The 14,392-nt window shown below is 55.2% G+C and overlaps 1 protein-coding gene across 2 annotated transcripts in view; it reads right to left on the reverse strand.

Annotated features, from left to right (window-relative positions):
- CD82 (CD82 molecule) overlaps positions 1-14,058 on the reverse strand; it is a 51,141-nt gene extending 37,083 nt beyond the window's left edge. Inside the window, exon 1 of one of the 2 annotated variants that reach the window (XM_045893858.3) lies at positions 13,906-14,058. The gene's annotated coding sequence lies outside the window, so the exon portion shown is untranslated. The remainder of the gene's footprint in view (positions 1-13,905) is intronic. The other variant, XM_045893859.3, reaches the window with a different exon arrangement.
- Positions 14,059-14,392: the final 334 nt, after the last annotated feature.

Below are 14,392 nucleotides of genomic sequence, written 5' to 3' on the forward strand. Positions count from 1 at the left end.
GCATCCTGAGAGTGCCTGATATCTGGAATGTCCCAGGGCAACCTGGCCAGCACACAGGCCCCTGGCTCCAGCCTAGCCAGCCTTCCCCAGGGCAGGAACCCAGCTCCAGGGAGGAGTGGCCTGGAGAAATCCATTTCCACAGTTGGCTGTAGGCATCTGGGGCCTCTGAGACTGGGATAAAGGGCAGCACCTCCCATATGGCAGGTAGAGCCCAAGCCCTAGGGTGGGCCACCAGCCCAGACACCTGACAGCTGGGGCACAGCCCATTAGGGCTCCATCCCAAGGGAGATAGGGCCCTGGGCCTGTCAGGTCCTCTGGGATTGCCCAGCAGCAGGGCCTGGGCAGGCTCAGCCAGGGTGGCCTTGGGCCTCAGCACCTCTGGAGGCGTTCTGGCTTCAGAGGTATTTGGAGGGCAGGTAGAGGTAGACTGGTGGGCGATGTTGTTGGGCAGGGAGTAAAAGAGAAGCAGGAGAGGGCAGAGACCCAGAGGTAAGGAAAGAGAGACAGAGAATGACAGGGGCAGGGGATAGAGATAGATCCCAGGTGAAGGGAGCCTCCTGGGCATCCACGACTCCAATCCACAGGCCTCAGGCCCTCTCTGGTCTGCATAGGAAGGCCCCAGGGGAGCCTAAGGCAAAACCCACCCAGGCACGTAGGCCCTGCTAACCCAGACTGGATCCCACCCTGGCAGCCAGCCCAGCTCTGCCTCCCCCATGCTCACCCCTCACCTTCTTCTGTAGCCAAGAGCCCGCCTTCCCTGTGGCCTCCCTGAGAGACTGGCGCCCTCCCGTTCTTACCCACCCTGTCCTCCCCCCACCAGCCATCAACAATGGCCCATCCCCTCCCCAGTATATTCTCCTCAGCCTTGGCCTCCCCCAGATTCTGCGAGCACCAGGCAGAGCCACGGGCGGAAAGTGCACCCCCCTGAGATCCCCCTTCTGAGCAGGCTGGGTCTATATCACCCAAAGGGGCACTGGAGCTACTCAGAGACCCCTCCGATTGCTGAAGCCAGCAGAGGACTTGACCACAGCCCAAATAAGCAGCCAGGTCCCAAACAGCCCCATGGGGTCCCCTAACTTGAGCCCTCGGGGCCCTGAGGAGGTGGAAGAAGAAAGGAACAGAGCCCAGCGTGCTCTACTCTCTAATCACTGCCCTTCCCTAAACCTTAGTTTCCCAATCTGTGCAATGGGGCAGGCCCTGTGCCAGCTCCTAGATCTCCTGAGGCGGGCATCTAGGACCTTTTACCCTGGAGACCTCGGGGTCTGCCATTTCCACCTCCTCTGAACCCACCTCCCAGCCCCAGGTGCTGGGGCATGCCTTTGCAAGGTAAAATATAGCCAAGAATGTGAGCACGGCTGAGAGGCGGGGAACGGGGGTGGCTGGCAAGGTCGTGAGTCCCAGCAGTGGGCCTTGGCAAGCCCCCTTCCCTTGCTGGGATGACAACAGTTCGTTCCTACCTTACAGGGAGGTGGGAGATTTGAGGAATAAAAATGCTCTAGCACAATAAAGGGAAGCATGTGATTATTATCACAATGAGAAGGTTCTGGGCCACAGGGAACTGGGAGGAGGGGTGCACAGACAGACAGACATGGAAAGGAAAGGTGCCTGGCACTACAGGAAAGAGCCTGTGTCCCTAGTGGGCCCCAGGGGCCAGGCATGGCATTCCAAGAGTTCTCATCATAGGACCTGCAGTGACACCACCTTGGTCTCAGACAGTTAGCTAGGGCCTCGGGTCTGGCCCCCCAGATGTGCTGCTTCCCCCAGGCGACCCAGAACACCAGGACCAGAGCCAAGAGCTTAATGGCCAGAGAGAGAGAGGGGACTGTTTGTGTTGCGGTAGGAAAAACAGATGTATAAGTCAACCACTGCGGGCTGGACCCAAAGCTCCTGGGAGGCAGCACTCAGGGCTTCAGGCCACCGGGATTCCTACCCCTACCCTACCAGGAAGCCTCTGGAAGGATCCCAAGAACACAGAAGGTAGGAGTATCCCCCTTCTACAGATCGGGAAACTGAGACTCAGGGAGGTACTATGCCCAGGGCCACAACTTGGAACTAGCAGAGCCTGATTAAACCCATTTGTTGCAGCTGATTCTGTCCCTCTGCCCAATCTGTCCCCTTTTATCAGCCTAGAACACCCCCCAGGCTAGAGCAGATACAACGCAGGCCTCAGACCAAGGCCCAACCAGATACCTGCTCTAGGGTGTTAGGTGGGTGGAGGCGGAATGAAGCCTGAGCTGATTGCAGGAGAGGGGAGGGACAGGCATTTCCTGAGCTCCTCGAACCCACCAGACGTCAGTGGTAGGTGTTTTGCACACTTTATCTCACGCAAGCCTCACAAGTGGTCAGTGAGGAAAGTAGCGTTCTTATTTTTAGGAGACGGAAGCCGGAGGTCAGAGAAGATAGGGGCCTTGCTCGAGGTCACAAAGTGTGAAAGTCACAGGTCTGAGGCCGACCCTGAGGGGTCAGCCATCCCCAGCCCACACAGACCCAGCACCCTGAGCCCTGCCAGCCTGGTGGACCCTTGTGGGGCTCAGACCCACAGCAGCCACAGCCCCTGCTCTCACAGCCTTGGTGGGGGAATTAACTAACCCAGGTAACTAGATTACCAGCTGGACAGAACCCAAGACAGCTGAGTTGGCTTGGCCAGCGCACCATGGCTGGCCCCAGGAAAGACGGTAGCCAGAGCCAGGCCTCAAAGAATGAGGAAGACTCAGGTCAGGGGCCAGGGGAGGAGGGGAGGGCATTCAGCCGGAGCTGTGGGGCCCGGGCACCCCGGTCTGGGAGTCTGGAAAATTCTATACTGTGCAGGAGTACAGGAGGGCAGACACAAGCCCCAGGGGAAGCCAGGGGCTGAGGTAGGAGGGGTAGCTGGGCCTGACCCCACCACCAGGGGCCCCAAATGCCCAAGCAGGAGCCAGTAACAGGGACAGCCTGAACATCCTATCTTCCCTCCACAGGTTCCTGGCCCAGAGCGAGGATCCCAGTCTAGTCCTTTCATGGAGCCCCTTGCACCCAAAACCCACCAGCCGAACTAAGAGCCCTGGGATCTCCAATGCTGAGGCTGAGAATAGAGAGAAGGCCAGAGTTCTCCCTCCTTGCTAAGGAGGCAGCTTGGGGCGAAGGGCCAGGCTCAGGACAAGGAACAAAGGCAATAGAGGGTCAAGTCCTGGCTCCAGCACCTCCTTAGCTGTAGGATCCTGGGCATGTCACCCATAGCCTGTCATTATCTGTAAAATGGGCTCAGAAATAATACCTCGCTGCCTACTTCACAAGGTGTGCAGAGGCCTGTGGGAAAAAGTACGTGAGAAAATGTCCACGGCTAAAAGCTATAAAGCATAAGGTATCATTAGCAGAAATGAGAACTCCAACACCCTGAGGAGGGGAATGACTTCCCCAAGGTCACACACCCAGGTGGCAGCAGAATACCATTTGACCTGGGTCTCCTGATGGCTAGGCCAGTGCCCTCCCACGCAAGACTCGGAATCCCAGGGCAGCTGCGCCCCTCTGGCTGACCCTCTTTGATAGGCTGCATTCCCCCCCCCCCCCCTTCCAGCTCCTTTGGTCCAGGACCTGCTGCCACTCTAGACCAGGGAGTTTGGGAATGGAAACCTGGCTCTGTGCCCTTCAGCTGTGACTTTGGGCAAGTTGCTACAGCCCTGGGACCCTCCATGTCCTCATCTGTAAAATGGGGGCAGCTGGGTGACTGAGGCCGTGGCTGCCAAGTGCCCAGGGCAGGGCCTGGCACCTTAGATGCCCCATAGATGAGGGCTCTCTCCTCTTCCCCTTGTGCCTGCCAGACAACAGCCAGGCTTAGGCACACATTTCCACGGCTTCCCAGAAAAATGCCCCAAACAATAACTGGGAACATAAACGGGCTGGAGAACACCAGATCTTAGAAGAAGGTCACGTTACTGAATGGCTAGTGGGCGGGGGGTGGGGGCGGGAATAAAAAGTAGAGCAAGACCCTGGCTCAGAGACAGTGTGGGGGAACCTGCCTTCCAGCCCCCTCACTTGAGGTCCCCTGGGGCTGGCACAGTGTTCAGGAAAGGCATCTCTGCCCCTGCACCAGACCCGCAGGACAGAAGCCCAGAGTGTGTGATAGAGTTCGGGGGGAGGAGGGGTGTTGAGGGGGAGCAGGGAGAGATGATAAGGCTGGGGTTCCTGTACTGGTGCTCCTGATGGCTTTCAGGGCCGCCTTGAACATATTAGGTTGCCTGTCAGAGCCTCAGTTTTCCTTTCTGTAAAATGGGGATGGTGATAAGCATCTTATCCTCTTGCACATAAATATTTAACAGCACATACTGGAAAAGGTAATGAGGTGGAGGCAAGGGAAGGTGAGTTTAGGCCTCACGCAAGCCTTTACCAAACGAGACAGGGTTCCTACTGTGAACAGCACCGGGAGCTGAGATTCACCACACAGCCTCCCCTGCGCCATTCCACGACTCTATTGGTTCCCCCATTGTAGTTCCCAGACCAGCAGCAACAGCATCTCCTAGAAACCTATAAGCCATGCACATTCCCGGGCTGTACCCCAGACCAATGGAATCAGAAACCTGAGGGGTATTATCTGTGCTTTAAACCCTCCAGGAGACTCTGCCCTTATGTCAGAGTTTGAGAACCACTGCCCCCCTCCATGACCCACCTCCTACTCCAGACAAACTTCTCCCACGGACTCATCTTCCCATTCCCTGGCTCCCAGAAGACTGTTGAGAAGGAAGGAGTAACCATGGAGAAAGTTCATTAAATAGCAAAGAGATCTCATAATTAGTTAATGACACCACAGGCTCCTGGAAGGGAGACAGGAGGAGGGTCAAAAGTCAGAATCTAGTTGAAGAGAAAAAGCTCCCCATATCTGTCTGACTTTCTCCTTCTGTCTTACTCCCCTCAACACACACACGCACCCCAAGCACCGGCCCCCTTCCTTCCATGTGCTTGCCACCTGGCACCTAGGGACACAGTGCCCTCTCTCCCTAGTGGGGCTGGAGCTAAGTTTGGGGTACATTCTGGTGGGTATAGGGGAAAGGGTTTTTCCCTGAGAACTGGTCCTCAGACCATGAGTTTAAAAACCACCTGACTGGAAAGCCTCTTCCAGAAATTCACTCCATGGAGAGTATTAGAATGTGAGCATGAGATACATGTCTGGACAAGGCGGTCACTCTAGCAATGTGGAAGCTAATGAAAAATTCAAAATGGTCTAAATGTGCAACAGCAGGAGAATGCCAAACTGGGTCATGGTGGATCCACAGAGTGTGATACTACGGGGCTGGGAAACACGCCGAGGAGGAATACTGAATAACATGGAACAGTCCTCCCTCTACAATGTTAACCCAGAGTGGCAGCACAGGAAATGGTTCACATGGTATAATCCCAACCGTGTGTGTGTGTGTCTGTGTGTGTGTGTGTGTGTGTGAACACCAAACTGTTTGCAGTACTTATTTCTGAGTGGTTCTTGCCTCCTTTACATCTATCCTAACCTCTAAATTTTTCCACAAAAAATATTTCTTCAATAATTATAAAGTTTGTGTGTGTGTGTGTGTGTGTGTGTGCGTGCACGCCCATTTGGTTCAGATGGAGATGACATTTTTAAATGGTTGAGAGAGATATCCTTCCTACATCAGAACCACTGGCCTGGGGTGGCCTCTGCTACAAGGGGGACTTGGTCTCCCCCAGGGAGTGTCCACGTTCCATGTGGACATCATCCCAATGAGCCTGGTCAGGACGGTAAGTGGAAGCTAAGGGAGGATGTGTTTGCTCAAATTCTATACCATGTCTTTTTTAAAGAGTCAGATCTGTGCAGAGTTGAAAGATAGTGAGTTCTCCAAGCCTCCAGCAAAGGCTAGATGCTGTCCAGTAGCCTGGGTAGGTAGAGTGACTCAATGAACTACAGAGCTACTCACAAGACCATAATCCCATTAGTGTATACACAAGCCCCTAACTTCCAGTCTAACACAAGAACACCCAGGTCAAAGCTGGGCTCAGACGGTCCCATCGAGGGCTAAGCCCCCTGAAGCCTAAGGCTGTCCTGACTCCCAGAGCTCCAAACAGCCCTGGAAATCTCCTTCACTCCACATCAGAGACCTCTGCCTCTGAGGAGAAGGACTCTTGTCATTTCTCCATAGGAGTGGCAGGAGTAGCCTTCACCTATCATTCTCTGGCTTTTCCTGGGGCCGCATTCTGCTAAGCATTTCACCCATATCCATTACCTCATTTAATCCTCCCGCAGGCAAGCCACGGGAGAGGTACCACTATCATTCCCCAGTTCACGGATAAGGAAACCAAGGTTCTGAGCGGTTGAGAAACTTGCCCAAAGATGAGCAGATGGTGGGAGGAAGAGCTGACCCATACCTAGGTCCCCCACTTGCAGCTTGCCCCCAAGGGGCTTCTGATATGCACGGTTTGAAAAGCTTGCTATCTGGCCTCCTGGCAAAAGAGGAGCCTGCTGCTCAACCCTCCCAGGACAGGGTGTGGGCAGAGAGAAAGGGGATCAGAGGGCCTTGCGGAGAGCCTCTAAAAGTTCAGGGCAAGCCGACGGAAACACCCTCCCTGCCACAGTTACTCCCCCACGGTGTGGTCCTGAGAGGTCAGGGAGGTGGGTTGTCAATGTGACCTACCGTGACCCAAGGACTGGCCACCCACTCACTTCCACAGGACCTCTGACAAACCAATCCTCCCGCACCCCCACTGAGCTTTTATTTCCTCTACACAGCAGGGCATCTCATGGGGTCCCGCTGCAACAACATTCTAATAAACCACCCCCTAAAACAGTGAGTGCGAAAGTGATTTTCCAACTGTAGTAGAATTATTCCTTGTTATCATTATTTTTTATTTTTTTTATTTTATTTTATTATTTTTTTTTAAAGACTTTATTTATTTATTTAAGAGAGAGAGAATGAGAGAGAGCACATGAGAGGGGGGAGGGTCGGAGGGAGAAGCAGACTCCCTGCTGATCAGGGAGCCCGATGCGGGACTCGATCCTGGGACTCCAGGATCATGACCTGAGCCGAAGGCAGTCGCTTAACCAACTGAGCCACCCAGGCGCCCTTCCTTGTTATCATTATTATTAGCAATGGCAGATTAACATTTATTGAGTGCTTACTGCATACCTGGCTTCCAAGCGCCTTACACTTATCGGAGGAACACATATTCCCCTCTCCACTTGTTTCCCTAAGGAGGGACCTCTACCAGGAGAACACCTCGGGGCTCGCTCCGCCCCTCCTTTACTTCCCGGACCCCAACAGAGACTTATGCGATTGGCTCGTCTCGAAGACGCACTGGGCATGCTCTGCGGGGCCCCGCCTCCCCCAGAGCCTGGTTGCCTGCACGTGGCCTTCCATCTGGGCTGCCCTCCGCTGCTGCCACCTGCTCCTGCAGGGAGGCTGGCCCCTGTCCAGCGCTGCCTGTGACCGGACAGGTAACTCTGCCAGTTCGAGGACGACGCTTAGAAAGCCCCGGATCTAAAGCCATGTTCTCCGGCCAGCCTTCTCAGTGCTGACGCTTCCGGTCGGAGCCCCACCTCTGTCATCGGTTTCCATTGGGTTCCGAATTCAGAAGAGGGGTTCTCTCTAAAACCTCAACATGTGTTCAGCTCCTTTAACCCTCACATTAGCCCTGAATTAGATATTATTATTATCATCCCTATTGTACACATGAGGAAATTAAGCCCTCTGGTGTCAGGGACTGTTGAAAAGCTTTCTAAACAGGCAGCGCTCAGGGTGTATCCCCCTGGGTGGAAGTTGGGATGACGCTCCCAACCATATCTGACTCTTGTCCCAGGCTCTGAGGCCAGTGGACATGGCCACTCCCTCCACAGACACGCCCTCCGTCTTTTGACAAAAGGCTTGGCAAATTGATACTCACTTCAAACCAACACCCACCCCCTTTTGGGGAAAAAAGTATGATTTATCAACAACAAAAGCCAGAATGTGATCCCAAGTTCAAATAATACATTTCTGTTTAAATATGTATAGTAAGTTTCTCCATAGCTTTATTGTGTGTGTTCCTTCTTTCTTGAGCATAAGAATATGGAATCACTGCAGAAGATTCAGAAAATTGGGAAAAGTAAAAACATAAAGGTCTGTAATCTGATCTGTATAATCCCATTGTTGTGTATCGAAATGTACTTATTCATCTACTTTTCAGCCTCAGTACAGTCGTGGGGTGGGGGAAGCTCTGCCATTCTGTGTCTACAGTGCCTACATGGGAACACCAGGACCTGCCCACCTACGGTGGCTGTCTGTCTCAGTGCGGGCGAATGGGCTGGGCACCCAGTGTCCTTTTTCTGAATAAAACCTTGCGACTCCTCGCTGTGACATCGTGTGTGCCTCATAAAAGCCAATCGCAGCAAAGGCAGGATAATAGTTTATAGTTTTGTAGCCCAAGAAAGGCTGTAACTTGCCCAAGGTCACATGGCCAGTAAAAGACGGGCTGGGGTCTCCTGATCCCCACACTCAGGCTATTCACCAAGCTTTCCTGCTCCCCCCCACCAACAAAAATTTAAATCCTGCTTCCTATTAATAATAACAGCACTACCAAAACCAGCTGATATATATATGTATATATATCATGTGCCAGGCACAGGCCATAAATGCTTCATATATATTAATTCACATCATTCTCAACAACCCTATGAGGTAAATACTATTATGATCTCCATTTTAGATGCTGAAACGGATGCATAGAGGGGCTGAGACACTTGCCCAAGGTCTCACCCAGCAGGTAAGTGGCAGAGGCAGGAGCATCCTGAGGCAGTTTGGTTTGCGACATTGCTGATGGTTCCTTCCCAACTTGGGCCCACCCCAGCTGGACCCCAGGCAGGCTTCTGGAGCACTGACTGCCTCAAAAATAAGAAAATCAACCTAGAAGGTCACCTCCCTGGACAAAGTCACTCTGCAACTTCACAGCCGAGCCAGGATCTGAACCCAGACTTCCCAACACCCAGACTCCAGCGCTTTGTCCACTTTCCTACATTGGCTCTAGAAGCCTAAGTCCAGAAACAACAACTTCTATCCCGGATCCCCCCTCAGCACAACAAAGTCAGGCATGGGGCCCAAAGAAGAGTCAGAAGCCCCTACTGTGGGGAAAGAAGCCAGAGAGGACAGTGAGGGGCCTCCCAGAGTGACATACCTGGTGGCCTGCAAAGAGACTGTCAGGGATGGGCCTCCCAGAGGGCACCTTCCCATTCCCCCCAGCCTTGAGCCTGAGCCCTCACAGGACAGTAGCACCTTCCACAAATAACTGTGAACTGAGTCAGGGTTCACTAAGGGCCAAAGTGGCCCCTTCACCAGGCTGGAGCTAGAGGAAGTCAGGCTGTTCCCCTCTCGGAAGGGGAAAGGCCAGGCCTCACAAGGGAAGCTGAAGCCCTGACTGAAGCAGTCCCAAGCCAGCCAAACCATTCTCGCCTCCCTGGACCCAGGTTCCAGGAGCAGGATGGGCAGGCCTGAAGGGCAAGGCCCGGGCATCCAGACCCTGCTTCCCAGCTCCACCTTTGCCAAGGAGTCGCCAAGGATCTGGCACCGAGCTGGGTCCTGCTGGGCCACCCCAAGGAGAATCACTTACTTATTCATTCAACCATCATTTCCTGAGAGTATGCTGTGTGCCAGGCCTTGTGCCAGGAGTCAAGGATACAGAGATGGACAGGGCAGTCCCTGCCGGGGAGGGTTCACGGAGACACTCCATATGCCACAAAACAGTGCGAGAAGAGGAAAGTACTCAGTGTAGACAAGCAGAGAGGACGGGGGAGGAAAAGGAAGGGTTTGGAGAAAAGCTGCCATCCACGTCCAGACTTCCTTAACCCTCAGAAAGCTTGGGGTCGCACTGGGGAGGCACATGCCCTGGGGAATGCACTTTTTTGTTCTAGCCTCACGTCACCCTATGAGATTGTTCCCATTACCCAATTTATAGATTCAGAAACTGAGGCTCGGAAAGGGTCACAAAGCTAGGAAGGGGCAGAGCCAAGATTCTAGCTCCAGAGTCCAGCTTTCTGCCACCGTGCCCTGCCATCTCCCTGATCTGCAGACAGGCAGAAGGCAGGTAAGGTGGTTCAAGTGGGGTAAGCAAGGGTACGGAGGCGGGCCCATTATTGCCTGTGTGAGAGGAGTCGCCCAGTTCACCCGATATGCGTGTGTGTGCGCGTGCACATGTGCTCACATGTGCCCTACTTTACAAACAGCAGATCCCAGGCCACAGAACTTCCTAAAAGCCAAGGAACGAAGAAGCCGTTAGCACTGACAGAGAAGGGCAGCCCAGAGAGGAGAAGGAACTTATCTGAGGTCACACAGCCTGTAAACAAAGGAGTTGGAACTAACTCCAAGAACCAGAACACAGGGCCTCTTCTCTCCCCCTCAGCTGCTTCTCCGTGTCAGCACTGAGTGAATCAGCTGCTGACAGGAAAACCAACGAGTAGGGGGAACCCCAGGGGTGAGTCAGGAGCCAGCCAGCCCCCAGACACCAACTGGGCCGTGACAGAGGCCCTGCGCCTGTGCTTGGCCTCACGGGCAGCATCGGGGGGGGCAAGGGACGGAGGAAAGCAACACATGCTCACTGTGTTTATCTCTGAGCTTCCCTCCTGGCTCCTTCGATCCAGGCTTAGAGGGGGGAAAGCCGGTGGGCAGGGCAGTTCCTGCTGAGATGAAACAGGCCCCCCAGCCCGGGCCCCATCCTGTCCCACAGAGGGGCCCAGGCTCTTGCCTCCCTCCCACCTCTCACTGAGCCAACTTCTGACTGTTTGATGCTCTTGATTAAATCATAACCACCCCCTCTGAGCTTCCCATGGGGTAGAAGTGGTTATAACGGTTTGGAGTAAAGGGTCAGGGCCAAGCCAAAACCAGGGGATGCCAGCTGGCCCCAGATGCTCCAAACCCAGAGGAATGCTCAGGGACTGGGTCTGCTCAGCCTCGGGGCCAGGATGGGGCTGTTGGGTCTTCAGGTGCAACGGCGCTGGGTCCCCAGGGTGGGGAGGAAGGAGCTTTCAGGCTGTGGCTCAAAAGTCTGAAGCTTCGAGAGGGGACTGCCCCACATCGCAGAAACTTTAGAAGAGCCAACCAAAATCTACCCCCACCCATGTGGGAAATTTGTGTCCCCACTGGCTAACCTCTCACCCCAGCCCTCCCTGGGCTGTAGCCAGGAGGGGGAGCGCCACAGGCTCACTCCCTCCCTCTCAAACCCACCACTGACTGGTGCAAGCTCCCACCACTTGGCCAGATGCCCCCGCTTCGTGGGCAAGCACAGGGCCTCCTGGGCGGCTCCCTCCCTATCACTCCATAGCATGCATCACCCTCCCCAGCACCTCTGAGCCCCTGCTAGGCATGAGGGTGGAGGCTGGGTGGGGGAATAGGAAGAAAACCAGGGCATACATGGGGATCCTTTCTCTTCCCCCTCCCCCCCCCATGGTGCCTCTTTCTTCACTCCCAGCAGCAGACATCCCCAAAGGCCCCCTCCTTCCACATCACCACAGCCATGGAATCCTTCTCCCTTGACCACTGGGTCCCTCACCCCAGCACATCTGGAGACTGCTTTCCTCAAGTGCCCCTCTGAATACGTATGTCACTCCCCGGCTCAGAAACCTTCAGTGGCTCTCACTTTCTACAAATCAAATCCAAACATCTCACCTCGGCATTGAAGGCCCTCCATGAGTTGATCCAACCCACCATTCGCCCCTCCGCATCCCTGCAGGATCCCAATTCTTTGGCCAGACTGATCAACCTAGCAGGTTCTTAAAAAGTCCCTGAACACTCTGACCTCCTGCTTTTGCCTAGGTATTTTCCTCTGCCCAAAACTTTCACTGTAGCTGAGGAAAACCTCCCAATGCTTAAGACCCACCCCAAATTCCACCTCCTCCGTGAAAATCCCCCGTAATACTTTTTTCATTTATCTCCTACCAGAGTCACTGGTGTCCCTTCCCAGACGGTAAGCAACTGAGGATGGGGGCAGTGTGTCATCCTTCATCATGCATCATGTGGGCTGGAGGGGTGCTGGGGGAGACTTCCAGTATTTGCTTACTAAGTACTGTTTGAAATGAACATCTTCTCCTCCCCCCCCCCCATGGGTCCCACCTACTGACCCTCTTCCTCCCCACAACACCACACTCTAATGTTATGCTGTTCACATGCTTGAACAGGGGAGTCTGGGGCCCCAAGTTGATCCAAGCCCAACCAGGCAGAAAGTCTTGCTCAAGTGTCACCAACTCCAGGAAGCCCCTCACCCTCTGCCCTGGTTTCTCCAGTGTCTCACTGCTTCTAAGCACCCTCCCCTCCCAGAGGCACACACACCATTTCCTCCCTATAGTGCAGCCTTCAGTCAGACTCGTCCCACACTACTTTCTAGCTGGTTCCAAAGTGTAGGGCTCATCTCCCCAGGACATTCAGGGAACCGACATGCAGCACCCCCAGTCTCCTTTGGGCCCCAGCCTTGATTGAACAGGTTAACAAGTGCCCACGCTGACTCTCACCTTCACCCCAAGCCAAGTGTTCAGTGGAATACCTGGGTTCCAGACACCAGAGCAGTACAGACTCATGAAATCTCATCTGGCCTCAAGCCCTGAGTGTGCCGTTATCTGCCCCAGCAGGGGCATGGTGGGGGTGGGGGGCCCTCACTGTCAGCAACCCAAAATGAGGGCAGAGCCCAGGTCTGGCTAGGTCGCCTCTGTATCCCTAAGCTCCATCTAATATATAGTAGGTGCTCAGTAAACATTTTCGGGTTTATGTAACTGGTCAACCACCAACTTCCAGCACTATTACAGAAAACGCAGCCACTCTTTGATCCAGATGACACACTCCCCAAACCTGAAATGGACAAAGTGATGCAGGTGGCAGGTGCCAATTTCTGGCCCTCACAAGGTCAGGAGGGGCTGCAGCCAGCTTCCAGCCCTCCGAAAACAGGCTCATTCCCAGGCAGGAAGCCATCGGTGTCCGGGCAGCTGTTACATAGTGAGGACTCACTGGGTGCCTGGCGCCTTGCTAACCACTGTATATGAATTATTCTGTTTAGTCCTCACTACTGCCCTTGGGTTCTGCCAGGACTCCCATTTTACAGATGAGGAAACTGAAGCTTGGAGGGGAGTGGAATGCTAATCGGTTTGGTCCCAGAGCCTAAGATCTTGCCCAATGAACTAGGCTGCCCAGCGACTATGACTCTGGCACAGAGCACCCACCAGCACCAGGAAGAGAAACCACCTGCCCAGTGAACTAACCCTGAGCATGCAGCAAGAGCCCTGGGCTTGCCTCTGAGCCCAAAGTTTGTCAGGGTTTTCCCTTCTCTTCGCCCATAAGAACTTGTCCCCTGGTTTCCAACCAGGGCCTCCCAGGCCAGCTCACCTGGAAATGCCCCAGGAAGGGCACAAAAGCTCCCGCTGAGGTTGTGGTCTGAAGACTTACTGGGATCTCAGTGTTGGGGGCAAGGGGAGACTGACATTTCCCTGTTCTAGGCTGCTTCCCCAGGGCTTGTGGGCTTAAGCCCCATCCGAGGAACTAGGGTGAACTTTAAAGTACTTCACTTAACGCTCCGGGAGAGTTCCCTTGGCTCAGTGCCACCGCGTAGGGAGAGCTGGGCAGCCCGCTGTTAATACCTGTGGCTGAACTGCAGTCCGCTCTCACCTGCCGGCCCTCACCTGCCGGGCTTTCTGTGAGAAAGGGCAACGGGAGCACGGAGTTCACCTGGTCCAACCTCCTCCGTTTATGGAACCCGAGAAGTCCAGAGCAGGGGGAGGGGGGTCGGGCCCGGGGCCACACAGCTGGTAGATGACGCAGCCAGAGAACTGGGGGTCAGGACTCGGGGACTGGGGCTCCTTTTCACCCACCAGCTGCTTCTGTCACTTGCTCTGAGAAAGCTGCCCAAGCGGGCTCTGGAAGTGGGGACGAAAACTAATTTTGCTACTCTTTGTCCGGCCGACCTCCCCCCTGCCCCTCTCACCTGCTGGCTTTGCTTTCTGCTCGGCGCTGCAAGCCCGGCGTCGCCCGCTCGCGGCCGTCAGCGTCCGACTGCACTGCCCTGGGCTCAGTCACTCGGCAGTCCTCCCAGCGGCCGTCGGGGAACGCAGCGGCTGGGCCAGGCCCCGCCCCCTGGAGAACACGCCCTGGGCACGCCCCCTGCCCTGCGGGAATGTTGCTGGCTCCGGGCCCGATCCGGCTCCGCCCACCAGGCCTCCCCAGTTGATGCCCGCCAGCCCCGCCCCCGTCCTGGGAAGAGGAGGGTGCCCCTTGCCCCGCCCCGCCCGCTGTGGCCTGCCTAATTCACCCCGCCAGCCCCGCCCCCGGGCCCGCCTCCTCGCCCCGCCTCCTCAGAGCTGTGCTCTGCGCCCCTCCTGCCACCCGACCCTGCATGGCTGAAGTCTGGCTCCCAGCCTGGCCGGGCCCGCGCTCGAGCCCTGCTGGGGGGGAGGGGGAAGCCCCACTCGCTG

This window comes from Mirounga angustirostris, unplaced genomic scaffold, assembly GCF_029215605.1.
Source record: "Mirounga angustirostris isolate CCGP_5_RB_7025 unplaced genomic scaffold, mMirAng1.0.hap1 SCAF_13, whole genome shotgun sequence".
In the NCBI taxonomy this organism is placed as follows: Eukaryota; Metazoa; Chordata; class Mammalia; order Carnivora; family Phocidae; genus Mirounga; species Mirounga angustirostris.